This window comes from Artemia sp. Qi Xiang Cuo, chromosome 15 (genome assembly GCF_049724085.1).
Source record: "Artemia sp. Qi Xiang Cuo chromosome 15, ASM4972408v1, whole genome shotgun sequence".
In the NCBI taxonomy this organism is placed as follows: domain Eukaryota; kingdom Metazoa; phylum Arthropoda; class Branchiopoda; order Anostraca; family Artemiidae; genus Artemia; species Artemia sp. Qi Xiang Cuo.
In genome coordinates, this window is record NC_142808.1 from 50,666,423 (window position 1) to 50,682,387 (window position 15,965).

The window sequence follows — 15,965 nt, forward strand, 5'->3', positions numbered from 1 at the left end:
GAATTTTGGAGGTTATACAGTGAGTTTGGGAATATTGAACCTCCAGATGGGTACAAGTACAAATAATCTTCATACCTGAGCTAAATTGATACCAATTATCTTCTTGGTCCTTGTATCCATGACAGATACTAGACAAAACATCGCGTTATGGCAAGGAGAATCACACCGTCCATCCGAAGCAAGCTTCACGCGCCAGTTTGCAGAACGTCCTTCAAAATATCCCCCTGTTTTTGTTTCCAGCAGTTATAGACCCCAGTGAGTAAAAATGACTTCTGATGCCGAAAATACGTGCGAACACCCTGCTATGGGGTGTTGTAAGCTGGAACACCCCATAGGTCAAGCATCCTCACTGCTTTGGCTGGACTGCTACCAGAAGTAAGAATAGCAGTAGATAAGAGAAAATCTCCTGTGAAAAGTCTAGTTGAAGAAATTTCGTTTTGACTTTTCCATGTCCTACAATAAAGAAGAAAAAATGAGAGGATAACTTGAATTATTTGTCTGCAGTTCTCAGGAGAAAAAAGGGGGAGAAAGAAATATGAAGTGGGATTAAAAAAAGATATTTTGACTTTACTTACACTAAGCCGCATTTCTTCCCACAAAGTAGGGATGCGTATGTAACTGTGCCAATGCTCCTCCACCTAGAAATAGTGGCTGGTGCGTTTTTACATTTTTGGCAAACAATTGAAAGGACACGAAAGAGCACAGATAACTCTACAAGGGCAGACTTGCATTTACTTTCTGCGGAGGCTTCTTTTTCTACCCTAAAAAGAAATGAATCATGAAATAACAATTTTTACTAAAAAAAGGATCTATTATTAAGTCCAGATTTCAAATACATTAGCCATATATCAAAGGATAAAATACAATAAAGGAAAGAAATTCAACCTTTCATTGAATAATGGATAATAGCTCATACATTAAGGTTGAGTTAACACTTCAAAAATAGTTTAAATTCCAGAAATAATAACAATTTTTAAAGAAACTAAAACATTTATACTAATGTGAATAGGGGATCCCTACAGTAAGTGATAGAGATGATAAGGATGAGGGAATTCACTGGTATGGTTATTTTTCTAATGTCAATCTATATGAAGTAACTAAGTAAGAATCTTTTATTCAGGCTCCTTCCTAAACAAAATATAACCCAGTTATCCTGATGATTTGTATATAGTAATTATGTCAGTGATTCCAATTCTCAAAATGTAAATGGGACAAAAATAACCAGTTAGCCATGATAAAATAAAAAGTAGCAAAATAGAAATAAGAAGGTATTTTTCAAAGTCTAATTGAAACAACTGCTCCCCCCCCCTCACCAAATGGGCACCCAAAAATTATGTGGCCTAATGCTAAATTAGAATAAACAGTGTACATTGGTAAGTACAAACAATACAATAATAGATTGTGTATGACTCATAATACACATATAGTGTATATATATTACATAATAACAATGACAGATAATGATCTAATAGTATTGCTTTATTTTATCAACATTTGTCATTCACAGAAGCCATGACTCTCGAATTTTGTTCTTAATATTATTCCTGTTTTTGTTCCATTAAATTTTTTTGGTACTGTTCTAATATCCGGGCAACGTGCAAGAATGCAACTTGAGAAAAACAAAGATCAGATAAAATTACCCAGTATTTTCCTATCTTACACTCTATAAACAAGGGGGTTCTCACTCCAGGAACTATATTTAAGCTTTAGTTTTTTTGGGGTTTAGGAGGAAAAAAAGTACCTAGGTTAGTTTAGGTTATGTATTTATTATATGCTAGGCTTTACCACCACCCCCCTAATGTGCAAATATATAGCCAAAATTTGTTTCTACACTATTATATTTTTACTCTATTTTGTTTTATTTCACTAGCATTAACCAAACTTCACTTCTTGCATGTTCCCCAGATATTAGAACAGTACCTTTTTTTCTTGTGTTGCTCTAGTATAACAGTGTGACATCCTTTTCACTAGTAAATACCCATAATTTTTAGAAGGCCTATAGGATATATATTCTGAAAATCCAATCCATTTTTGTTATGGTTGCTGGTTTGCCTGTGATTCCAGGCAATTTGATGTTCATATGTTAATCCTAAAACTCAGCTACCCTTGTCTGAGACTATACGCAGGTAGACCTTATGTCACTTGTTCACCTGCAAATCCAGGCAACTCGTTGGGTCAACCAATTTTGAATGAATTTTGTGTTAGTGTAACTGTCTGAGCTTATAAACTGGGTTGCCTGTCTAAGACTTCAGGCGGGTGGACCCTATGCCACTTGTTTGCACACAAGTCCAGGCAACTTGTCAGTCAACCAATTTTCATTTAATTCTGTTTTAGTGTAACTGTCTGAGCTTATAAAATTGGTCCTAACCTAACATAATTTAACCCACCCGACAGGTGGGTCTATTTAGGCTTAGGTATCTTGTTTCCCTGCATTAACTTGTTGGTCAACCAATTTGTAATTAATGTTGTGTTAATGTAACTGTCTTGGCTTATAAATTGGGTTGTCTGACTGAGGACTGCAAGTCCAGGACTTGACATATATATATATATATATATATATATATATATATATATATATATATATATATATATATATATATATATATATATATATATATATATATATATATATATATATATATATATATATATATATATATATATATATATATATATATATATATATATATATATATATATATCCTTGTAGCTCTCTAGGAAGCCTTTTACTCTTTTGTGTTCTTGGCAGCAGACATTTTCTGTATTTACTGGCCAGACTTTGCATTGGAGACATGAACACCTACAAGAGAACCTACAAGAGACCTACAAGAGAATAATTGTAGTTCAGGAAACTTGGTGGTCAAATGTAAATTCTAAAACCTAGTCAAGCTACCTGAGAATTTTTGTGGCAAGGAAAATTAGGCTTAGGATACTTCTTCATCAGAAAGTTCCGTAGACATTGTTTTTTATGAGTAGATCGAAAACTCTTAGTCATCTCTATTGTAATTCAAGTAGACTTTCCAAGTAGGTTTGTCCACCTAGAGTCTAAGTCAGTTTGACCAAGTTTTAGGATTGACATGACCACTAAGTCACCTGGACTTGCCGTCCTTTAGTCAGCTACAAAAGACCTATTTTTCTCCCTAGCCAGTTATTTAAAGAAGCAAGTTTTTGAGCATAGGGTTACTAGGTTTCTATGGGCTGTTCTGAGCCTTCTAGCCCCTTCAGGGCTAAAAAATTAATAGGCCCTTTCAAGTGTGTATTTAATTATAAAGGAGCATGAAAAATTCTCATTATTGAGTTGTGCTTAAAAGCTAAATTTTGTCGAAAACTGCAGTCTAGGCTATGTACCAAAAATGTGGTGGTGATTTATACTTAAGGGTATATCTATCATCACTATGGAGGGAGGGGGGGTCGTGATAAATTTAGCTATATATGGATTCACAATGGAATTCTGACTATATGGGTGTCTATTTGTTAGGCCAGACCATCTTAATATTAAGTTAGGCTAATCAGAAAATTGATCTCTTTTGAAGTGGCCTAGTCTAAAGAATTTTATAGTGTTTCTTTATAACTAATACAAAGATGTTCTAAAACTATAACCTTTCCTTTGTAAGCTAATGAGCCTAATTGTGAACTAGGCCTTAGTTACCCACATTTCTATAGGCTAGGCATAGGCTAATCTACATGAAATGAAGCATTTTTTTATTCTATTGCTTACCATGATGATGAATCTTCAAATGAACTTCTCGGTTCCTCGGAAATTGTGCTATGATCTTGGACAGCAAGAGAAGCTGCAGTAGGTGTCACAAGAGGCTGGAACAACTATCCTGAAATGGTATCTTGCATACCCTCTAGTGCTTGGTTATCATCAAAAACATTTTCTGACACATCAGAATAGTCACTTTCTGAACTTGAGGTCATATTTTTTCGCAAAATGTATATATAACACGGACATATATCATTGCTAAAACTATCGGTCAAACCTATTACACATACAAAATCAATCCCTTTTTCAGCACTCACAATACAGCAATTACATTACTATCAACATCAGATAAAATCTTTTTCTCTACCACTTTCCTGTATAAACTTAATAAACAGGTCTTTCATCCTATACTTAAAAAAATCATCATCAATCAAAATTCCTAATGCAAATGCTACTGTAAATTCTCCTAAATTTTCATCTTTGCACAAATTCATCATTTCTTTTCTCAAATTTTCATACTCCTTACATTCAACAACATAATGGAAAATACTTTCTATCTCACTACAATTATTACACTGAGGACTATCAGTTTTGCCTATGATAAACAACCTATGATTAATACCTACATGGGTCGACCGAAAACGGAACATTAAGCAATTATATTTTCTTTTTAATGTACTATAATTTTTCATATCAAAGCCAGACTTCTTTTTCTGGGTAAGAGCTATTTTACTACTATTATCCCTCATTTCCTCAAAATGTTTTTGGTAAATCTTTCTAACCATGTCTCTAATCTGTTTATATGTTTCTGTAGGGGGTGTAAGGGTCATATTTTGTGCTGTCAGTTTGGTATATTTGTCTGCTTTTTCATTACCCGCCACCCCCACATGGGCTGGACACCACAAAAATTGTATCACTATTCCTTTCCCAGCAATCTTCAGAATTGAACTATAACTCTTATAGACCTCATCATTTTGTTTATTTGGCAAATTCTTTAGGGACTGGAGGGCAGATTTTGAGTCACTGCTATTAGGAACATAGATTGGTTTTCAGCACTTTCACTAGTTTTCCTTAATACCCATTCTAGCGCACTTTCAATTGCTTTTATTTCTGCCTCAAAAACAGTTGATTCTTTACTTAGTGACTTTGTTATCACTGTATTAAATTTTGGAACCACTGCTGAACAACCCACTCCTAAACCATTTATTTTTGAACCACATGTATTTGTTTTAACATATTCTTGATACTTGCTATTCAAAACTGAGAGGAATTCATATCTTATTATTAGCGGGTTATTTTCCATTTTTTCCATGTAATCAATCTGACACTCAATCTGAACCCAATCCCAGGGGGAATTTTTGGTGGTTTTTCCTAATATAGTATTTGGGTAATAGGTACTTCTATACTTTCCTGGGTTATTAGTTCTTTCAACTTTTCAAAAGGAATTAGACGTTTCCTTTTTCTATGGTGATTACTATTGGTGGTTCCACCAGGTTCAATTATCAATTTGTTAACTGGGTGATTAAAATCTGCTTTCCATAGCTGGTTCATGTATACCATTAGCATTTTCTCCCGTATTGTGTTGAGTTTCTCCACTCCAGACTCACCCAGGAGAAATGGAATTGGGGTGCTCTGGTGAGCTCCAAATGCTAATCTTAGGGCTGTATTTAGTATTGTATCAAGTTTCTGAGAGTAGATTCTGGGGCAATGCTGTATATCAAACTCCCATAATCAATTTTAGGTCTTATGTATTTGATGTAAAATTGTCTTGCTGTAACTTTGTTGACACCATGCTTCCCACATGAAAGCATCTTCATAAAATTCAGTCGCTTTGCACAGGATTCTTTTAGATATTTGACATGTTGACTAAATTGAAGTTTATCATCAATGTGTATTCCAAGGACTTTATGACAATTGGTTACAAGTAGTTCCTCTCCAAACAGAGTAAGTAGGGGAGGTCTAATATTCCTCTTAGATGTGAACAACATAACTTTAGCTTTATATGGTTCAAAATAAAGATCTATTCCTAGGGACCATAACTCTATTTGGTCTAATGTTTCTTGGACAACTTTTTCTGCTTCTTCCACTGTGTTTTGGATTGTCCATGTATTATTATCATCTGTAAAGATTCCTCCTTTGCAGTTATTGTCTTCTAGAGGGATATCAAATTCTCCAACATTATAATAGTGTGGTCCAAGAACACTGCCTTGTGGAACACCTCTTTCCACGTCAATTTAGCAAATTTTACAAATATAAACAGCGGATTGGCTTCGAATCACCCTAGTGAAAATGCAATAAGGATTCGCGACTATTTGTGTAAATACTTTAGCTCATCTGCAGGAAGTGTTTCCTGGCAACACGAACACATTCAACAAGGTTCATTTTAAAAATAAATACAGATTATTATAACCTTTAAAAATTGACCTTAGTTTAGCTGTGTTTGTTTTAGTATTTGTGAGTTCATAGATTATGACTATATGAAAATAAAAATAAGTTCTATTAATCAAATTCTCCTGTGTAGGGTATGTAAAGTGTACAACAGGGCAAAATGATCAAAGAAAACAATTTACTATACTATTTTCATGATCCTAGTTAAAACATAAAATGCAAATTTTTTGAACTGTTACTACTTCACATTTGCTTTTTATCTTTGTCAGAAGTAGGGAAAAGAAATTGTAATACTATATAGAAAAATAAAATCTATGTTGATGGTGTATGCAGTGTAGCATTGCAACCTGTTAACTGTTATGTACCAACTGACAGAATATTTAGTTTTCAGAAAGCCTAGGACACGTGATATCAAATGTAATGCAATGAAGCAGTCAAAATCGTCAAAATCGTATCACATTTTGCAAATAATGTTGCAATAATTTCATTCTTGCTCTAAAGCTTTCATTTCTTCTTCAAAAATAAGGTCATTTATCTTTTTTTCAATTAAGATCTGAGACTTTTCATTGAACTGTCTCAATTTTGCTGTAACCGATTGGCCCAAGAAAAATGCCCTGTCTCTCTTCTCCTCACTTCCCTTTAAGAGACTCTCTGCCCTTTCCATGATCTGCATAGCAGCTGAAGCAGCACCAATATGAGGTATAGCTTTAAATGTTATCTCGGGTCTTTGCTCATCAATAACTGAAGTCTCCCCACTGATCTTTCGTTTTTGCTCTTGATTTCTGTTCAAATTCGTTATTGGGGTTTTATGGTTAGCATCAATTGGCTTTTTTCTCTTTTCAACTCTTGTTGATGTTTTTTTATTGGGTATGTATTTTCTCTTTTGATTATTTTCTTCATTTCGCTTCTTTGTTCTACCAGACAAAATTGACTCTAAAGTGCTGTCAATTGTGTCTTCATCAAAATCCGCACTTGTATAAACAGTTTCACTAGCACTTCCTGCATCATAGCTGGTATACATGGTTTCTTCAACACTTCCAGCTTCATAGCTGTTGTCAACAACAGAGAAGTCAGTCTCAAAATCTGGAAAACTAGGTAATGCAGTAAAAATTCTTTTCTGTTCTCTGTTTCTTTCTGCCATATAGTCTGAAACAAACTCCATAAGTTTGAAGAGGCACCACTTATTTTCTTTGCTGCAACTTCCATCACCACTTTTCCCTTTTAGGCTTCTCCTCTCTTCCCCAAATTTTCGTTTTAGGGATTCCCATACTCTTTTTGCTTCTTTGCCTGAAAAAGAAAGGTTTTATTTTGGTCCAAAAACTATGGAACTTACTATATTTTTTAATAATATTATTGTTAATCAACAGGCACATTTTTACTGATACAATCTTACTTGATTTTGATAAGATTTTTGTTTTTACATAATCAAAGTGCTAAGATCTGTTTCTGAATGCTTTTCTTACCCTAAGTTCCCACACTTTGGAATCGGTGTTAAACCTTCTCTATGTTACTTTTTAAATCATAACACATTATTGGGATATGCTTTAGTAAGAGATAGACAGCATTAGCAATGGATAATTTTAATGAGTGGAGAAACAATTTCCCTGGAAAACTTCTTTCAAACAGTCCAGTTGACCTTCTTTCAAGAGAAGGTCAACATGTAAAGCAATTGAAACTAGAAAAGTTAAACAGGTTAATAATAATAAAAAGATAATTTAGTCTTTGTAACAGAGAATCACAATTTAGTAAAAAAAAAGGCTGAAAATAAAATTCAAAATTAGTAAAATTCTTTACACAACAAGCTGTAAAAAGAGTGTAATGGCGGAAAAAGAGATATTTACTTTTTTAGCATATCAATTATGTAGGGGGATAGGTCTTCTGTATCCTATGAAAATTGCATTGGTATGAAAATATAGGTTTTTGAATGAAAAGGGAGGACAGATTGTAGAACCAGGGAGGAGAGGTTGTAGAATGGCAGGCCAATTCACTAGGTAAAAGTTAATTCACTCAGGGGTTTTACAGGGCAGTGTTGGAAAAACAAATCTTTCTTCTCCTTACCTTGAGAGTAGCCATAATGGCTCTCTGAAGAAGGGAGATATAAGAGGCTATACACTTTTCGAGAAGTTAATTCACAGGCACATTTTTTGGACTGCCTCTATTCAGTCTAATGATTCCTTGGATAGAATTCCCTAGAAGATTGAGTCATAACAACCTTGTAGGGTAACCCAAAGTTCCAAGATCATGTATAAACTTTGCAGTACAACAATAGACCAATTCAGGGGCTTGCCTGTCACTTTCTTTCAAAAACTAGCAAAGATTAAACAGGTTAATAATAATAAAAATATTATATAGTCTTGTTACAAAAAAACAGAATTTAGAAAAAAAGGGCTAAAAAGAATATTCAAAATCACTAGAAAATTTTACATAATGAGTTTAAAAAGTTAATGGGGATGGGAAGAAGAAAAATTCACTTATTTAATGTTTCAATTATGTAGGGGAAAAGTCTTCTATATCTTTCTGTAGAAATTTTGCTTGTGTGAAAACAATATTTTTGTATAAGTAAAAGAAGGGTAGAGAGATTGTAGGGGGAGGAGTGAATTCAAATGGTGAAAGTGAATTTGCCCAGGGGTTATAGAGGGTGGTAAATAAAATACAAATAGGATAAAATCCTTTTAATAGACAGTGATGATGATAACAGTGATAGAAATTCACAAGAAACCTCTATTACTCTACTACCTCTATTAAATCTAATAGTTTCTTAGAAAAAACTCCCAGGAAAATAAGCATGTCAGCCTTGTAGGGTAATCCAAAGTGCCAAAGATCATGTATGCACTTTCAAAGACAAATTCAATGGTTTGCTTGTCACCTGTGTTTGCTTCTAAAATTCTGGTTTAAATTTTGAAAGTTGTTCTACCAGTCAGAAGAAACTTCCAGGGATAAATCTAGCTGAATCTATCAAATTTATTTCAGAATAACTTCTTATTGTTTTGGTGTGAAATAGCATATATGGGAAATATATTAAAGATCTTTTTGTGTTATAAAAGATAAACCTTTAGAAATAGACTTACAGCTCAATTGAGGCACAAGGAAAGTGTTTTGAGCCTCATATCTAGGTTATATCTTGATTTATAAGGTTGTAAAGAATTGAAAATCATGCATTTCTTAAATTTAGGAAAAGATCCTTGATATCGCTTAAAATCAGGTGCATCATTTAGGGGGGCAGGGGAGATATTTTTATTTACATTTAACTGTATACCTAAACATCTGCACACTCCACGACTCTTTCTTTGGATTGCAACTGCAACACTACTTACATTATTTGATCCTTGATGCCTCAGTTGCTCCTCCCAAGTAGTTGGCTGTGCTTTATTCCTCCAGACACCACCTATTATTCTTGCACTGGTATCAACTTCATCACCAAATGAACTTGAAGTTTGATTATTTTTCTCAATTAAGAAGTTGTGCAAGCAACAGCATGCTTTTACAATTGAATTGATGGTTTCGGTTGTTCCATTTACAGGTGTGTTGGAGATATGCCATCGTGCAGCCAAAATACCAAATGCATTTTCAACTACAAGTCTTGCTCTTGATAGTCTCTAATTAAACAGTCTTTTATCTCTGTTTTTTATACTAAGGCCACCTGGGTAAGGTCTCATCAGGTTTGTTCTTAGGGGAAACGCCTCATCTGCAACAAACACACTGGGCAAAATCACATTATTGGAAATGGGTTGAGGATCTGGTGTTTTCATGCTATTGTTAATAATTGCTTTTCCAAAACTTGATCTGGAAAACACACCAGAATCTCTAGAGCTACCTGCAGATCCCCCATCAACTAAAACAAATCTGTATTTGGCATCTACAATAGCCATGAAGATGATACTGTAAAAATTTTTATAATTGTAAAATTGGGAGTCTGTATTTTTTGGACGTCGGATTCTAATATGTTTGCCGTCTATTGCTCCAATGCAGTTGGGAAAACTCCATTTGCTTTTGAAGTCATCTTGGATGTCTTCAAAATCTTTTTCTGTAGGAGTCTTCATATATCTGTCCTTCATAGTCTCCCATAGTGCTTTTGAAGTCTCTTTTACTATGCGGTTGACAGGTGAGCGACCTATTAAAAAGTTGTAGGATACTGATCTTTTTTATGCACGTGTGGCAAGATATCTTAGTGATTACTAATCTTATTGGTGCTTCAATAGGCTCTCGAAAGTTGGTGAATTTTTTCTTTAATTAAGGTTAAAATCTCCTTAAAATTGTCAGGTGTCATCCTCATATATTCAAAATACCATTTTTCATCATTTTTCTCAAGCTTCTCCACTAGATTTCTAAAAGAATCAGATCGGCTTCGTTATTTCAATATATCTCTTACGCAAAACCTTCGTTTTGCTAAAGATCCCTGGAAAGAAAAAAAAATATTTTGGTAAAATTAAAGCAATAAGTAATGTTGATAAACATCAAAATATCAATATTTGAGGAATTTTGTTTTCTTAAATTATATATATATATATATATATATATATATATATATATATATATATATATATATATATATATATATATATATATATATATATATATAAAAAAAAAAAAAAAAAAAAAAATATATATATATATATATATATATATATATATATATATATATATATATATATATATATATATATATATATATATATATATATATATATATATATATATATATATATATATATATATATATATATATATATATATATATATATATATATATATATATATATATATATATATATATATATATATATATATATATATATATATATATATATATATTGCGATAATTGATACAAGATATTACATAGACAACAATCAGGACAACTCATTAAGTGGGCTTCTATTAATTATTATAACCAACTCTATTGATTAGTCATATATTACGTTTGCTAAAGAACATACCATTTGAGAAGTTAGCACATTTTTTACAGGTGTTCAAACAACAAACCTGACATCTATAGAAGGAGTAATCAAATAGATATTTAACAAGATTGAAGTTTAATTGTGGGACCATGCCTCTTAAATGGAGGTTTGCGGTGTTCAAACCTGACTCTTTCAAGGGAAGTGTCACTTTAAAAAGTAAAATGATAAAAGCAATTGTATTTTTTTTTAAATTGCCATTTCTTAAAAGGAAAATAAGTTGTCACTGTAGTAGGGCAGTGAGAGATTAATCTCCTCTTGTTCGAAAGCGTGATAACAGAAAACTTTGCTGAACTTCCTAGGACCATTGCAAAATTTTTTGAAAAGTCTCCCAAAGCAAGACTTAACCAATTAGTGATCTTTCGGAGCAAAAACAAGTAGAAAGACATAGAAAGATACGATTAAAAACACAGAGATGAAATCAGAGAGAGAGAGAAACAGAAATTCCTTCGTTTATTACGGGGCCAACTGAAAGTATAAAGGTTTCTTCTCCTGAGAAAGAAATAATAAAACTAACCTGTTTTTAGGAAGCCGAAAAGACATAAAATGACAAATCAAAAATTGTTTTGACGTTTTCCCCATGGATCTTCCTATAGATTTTCCAGCATGTATCAAGGAATAACTTCTTTTTTTTTAATACTATTTAAAATGAAAAACCACAATTTGATACCCTATTTGTCTCTTCTAAACCAACAAAGAAAGGGTTCCGGGGGGGCTTGGGGGTTTGACCCTTCCCCGTAAAATGTTTGTCCAACTCGTAAAAACGTAACAAAATGAACATAAACAAATTTTTTATATCGTTTTTTAAAGTTTTTGCAGCTTCCCCCTTCCAAAAAATCTTTTGTAAGCCCTCCTTCCCCTCCCCGCCGAAAAATTTTAAATATGGCCCTGGTACCAGGATTTCCATTCTTCTGTTTAGAATCAGATAGAGACACCGATTCAAGAAATTCAGGGGGGGGGTATATTTTTCAACTTTGTTTATACAAAAAAATCCAATCAAAGGAGGCTTTGAGGTCAGGGAGAGTAAAATCACCAATTGGCACAATTGTTAACAAGAGTGCAGGATATGGGAATTGTTACAGCGTTACAGCCCAATTTAAGCAATTCTAAATTATTACCTAGCAGAGTATGTCCGAAAATGGGCATTACAAAGTAAAACAACGGAGAAAACTTCTATTAATATTTGTATGAACACAAAATTCAGAGCCCTTTGCCACCACCCTCACCCCCCCCCCCCAAAAAAAAAACCATGAAAGTTTCGACTCGACACCACAGTTGTAATGCACAACAAAGATAATTTCCTTAAACTATGTATCGAATTCCTTGCCCTTTCAATTAAGCCTACTAAGGGTGTTTATAATAAAAGTCCCTACTTGACTTCGGGTACCTGTTGTACAAAGTCATGCGTTTTTTTTAAGCTGAAAATTCCTGATTGGATGGGAGTTATACGAACTTACGAAGCATTCAGGCAATTTTAAGAGAAGAATAGTAAATGACACAACACTTTATTTTAACAACTCCTAATGAATAACATCAATAATAATCTGTAATTTTTCACGTGGTAAATTTTATTTAATTTTTTATTTTACTAATAATTACAAAACAAACTATATATACACACAGCCGCCATGGGAACGGAATCCTCTAATTCTAAATCAATAACAAAATCATTTACAAATAACTAAAAGAAAAAAGAAAAAAAATACTCTCTCAACCAACATTTAAAACAATAATCTAACAAAAAAAAACAACAAAAAAACTACCCACACCCAATAAATAACAAATTACGAAACTTGCAAGTGTGGTGTGTTGGTAATAAACAACAAAATTATCCGCCTCCCTAATCGCATACCTGTGGAGCGAACGATTTACGCGAAATTTAGTCCAAGTTTGCATGTATTTTAGCATTACATGAAACCCTTCAAAAAGGTCAGATTATAGGGTCACTTTAGGGAGATTTAGCCATACTCTGCCTCCATACTTCCAGGGGCTAATGTAGATATAACAGCAATAAAACCTAAGAAAAAATGCTGCTAAAGAGGAGATAAAACTATAATGATTTTAAACCAATCATTAGAGACACTGGTACAAATTAGAGACACTTAGCTGCCATTAATTAGAGGCACTTTAATTATGGAAATTATAAAACCTATCTACGAATGTAACGGAAAAGCCGATAACACAGCAGTGTAAACCGGAATTTAATCGTTTGTAGATTGATGCAAAATCAACATTAATGTCAGCATCATCAGTAGGATTTCGATTCGCCTCTGTATAAACAATTAGACAGGGAAAAAACTACTTTATAAAATATAAATTTGTATTAATTAAGATATTCATCCAAATATTTAGTTAATGTTTAATAGTTCATTTTAAGATAATTATTTAGGTTTCAAACTCCATTTTGATAATGAGTCATAATTATTTTAATTACTTTCTGTCTCATCCAAAAGTTTGATCTTTAAACAAAAGCAAGTTTCTTTTGAGAAAGTTAAGGATATAAACTATTATCTGTTTTCAAGTCAAGTGTGGCAATACAGCCCAAATGGAATAGGGGTAAATATCAATATACAAAAGCATAGCAGCTTCTCTGACACTTAATAAAAGGATCGTAGCTCCAGCATTTGTATTGGGAGACAAGAGGTGTTCCATACCAGGGATGTCAAAGGGCATGGGGTATCCTTCAGGTGGGAAAAGTGTTGGAACATTTGTGTGAAAAACAAGCCTAAATGTGTTTTCAAGATGTCTGAAGACTTGTTTTGGGAAATTGTTTTATAATGGATACTGGGAACCCAAGGAAAAAAGTAAAGGTGGCATGTGCCCTGCCCTAAGTCTTCAATAGCACATTTTTCTTCAAGAGGTAGTTAAGGAAAGCTGTTATTTAGCAAGACACTACTTAGTTATTTTCTAAACATTGCAAAATTAACAATAAACATATATTAAACCAACATAAAATTAAGTACTGGAGCTCAACTTTAACTAAAATTATCAGCAATGATTAGTTGCAGACCACAGTAGCATAGTGTAAATAAGATTTCGGGTGGGCGAAAGGGAATGTGGTATGGAATCAGCTTTTTTCACCCAGCTTCCCCACTACTGTTGCAGTACTTACCCCCTCTACTTCTACTTTCCCCAACCCCCACAACCAGCCCAGGAGGCTCCATGTCGGAGTTGTCCCAAGCGCGGTTGCAACAGCACGGTATATCGTGCTATCCAGTTGGATTTGATTTGAAAATGGCGTCTGAGCATTAAAAGAAATTACACTCTTTAAATCACCAATTTCGAACCCTAACCCCCCTAACAGGGAAATTGTAACCCCCTCCTTGACTAATAAGAAAAAATAGCTTTTTGTATGGGCAGCAGTGATATATCCTCTTTTTTTCTTCCTCGAACTCGAGACACTAGACCATCATAGAGAGCTGTTTAAAAGGGTTCATTTAAAAGTTAGTTCTTCTGTCTTATAAGTTTATTTTAGATTAGACTCGATAAAGTTGTCATAAAGCACCATATGGTATACTAAAAGCACAATTTAGGCAACATTTGAGTAGGGATGACCCTAGTACTCGTGACGGGGCACCATATATGGGCATAGAATACTGACGGGGCACATGTGCAGCCATCTACAATTTAGTTTAATGCCGACGGGGCACCATATATGGGCATAGAATCCCCAGGCAGAACACATGTGCTACCATCTACAATTGAGTCTAACGCTGACGGGACATAATTTATTCAAGGATTATCGATCTAGTTTAATGAGGTCAAGGTCGATTGATTTGTTGTTGTTGTTTTGAAATATACATTTAAATTATATAATTTTCATGTTTTTGATTTTTATATAAATGTAGAGTTCCATAATTTTCATGTCTAAAATTCATCGATAAAAGCCTGAATGAGATCTAATGTCTATGATAAAACCTGGAAAAAACTTTTCCAAGAACTAATTTTTTCAACTAAAAGTAAATAGCTACTACACTAAATGAAAGACGAGCAGAAATGAAGTCGAATAATAGCCAGAGAAATGTATTTTCCAAAATTTTCTTACAAAAAACTAGAGTTTACAGTCAAAAACCATTATTACTTCAGATTTTACGGAAATAGTTTATTTTCGAACCACAACTAGACTTTTTTTCTAACCGAAGTTTCACATTTGAACCAGAGAAATGTATTTTCCATAATTTTCTTACAAAAAACTAGATTTTACTGTCAAAAACCTTTATTAGTTAAGATTTTACTTAAAGAGTTTTTAATACTATAGCGTAAAGAGCGAGGGTTGAGGAAGGGGCAGTTCTTCTAAAATACAGAATAATTGCTGTTTGTTTTTAATTTCTATGTTGATCATTACTTACAGTTGAAAAGAAAGGCTGTTGTTTTTAAAACTTAGATGTTCAGAAATAGAGTCCTAAAATGATTTAAACTTAAAACAGTGTCTGATTAAAGTTTAGGCTTCTGATCCTTCTTTATTGACAAACCAGGCAAAAGAAGAGAGCAAACGGTTGAAAAAAAGGGTGTTGTTTTTAAAACTTAGATGAGATATTTCGTTCAAACTTTGTTAAATTTTTATGACTTCTCTTTATATTTCCTTCAATTTGTTTAAAAATAAATTAAAACTAAATGAGGCATGCTGTCTCATGCTAATGAGACATCGTTTAAAATAAACGAGATATTTCGTTCAAAACTTTGTTATGGCAAGGACAAACTCGAAAATATTGGCAGCTATAGGTGACTCGTGGCAATGTCAATTGTACCATTTGCAACAAAACTTGTGAGCTAGATTGAATTCCCAACTCAATGGTGGGAAAAATTAGAATTTTTAGCCAATCAGCTTAATCTAAGCTACGCACGTGTTCAATAAATCCTTAGTTTTTTTCTAATTAAATTAGTTTTAATTTTAATTTTCCCAATTCCCAATTTTTAA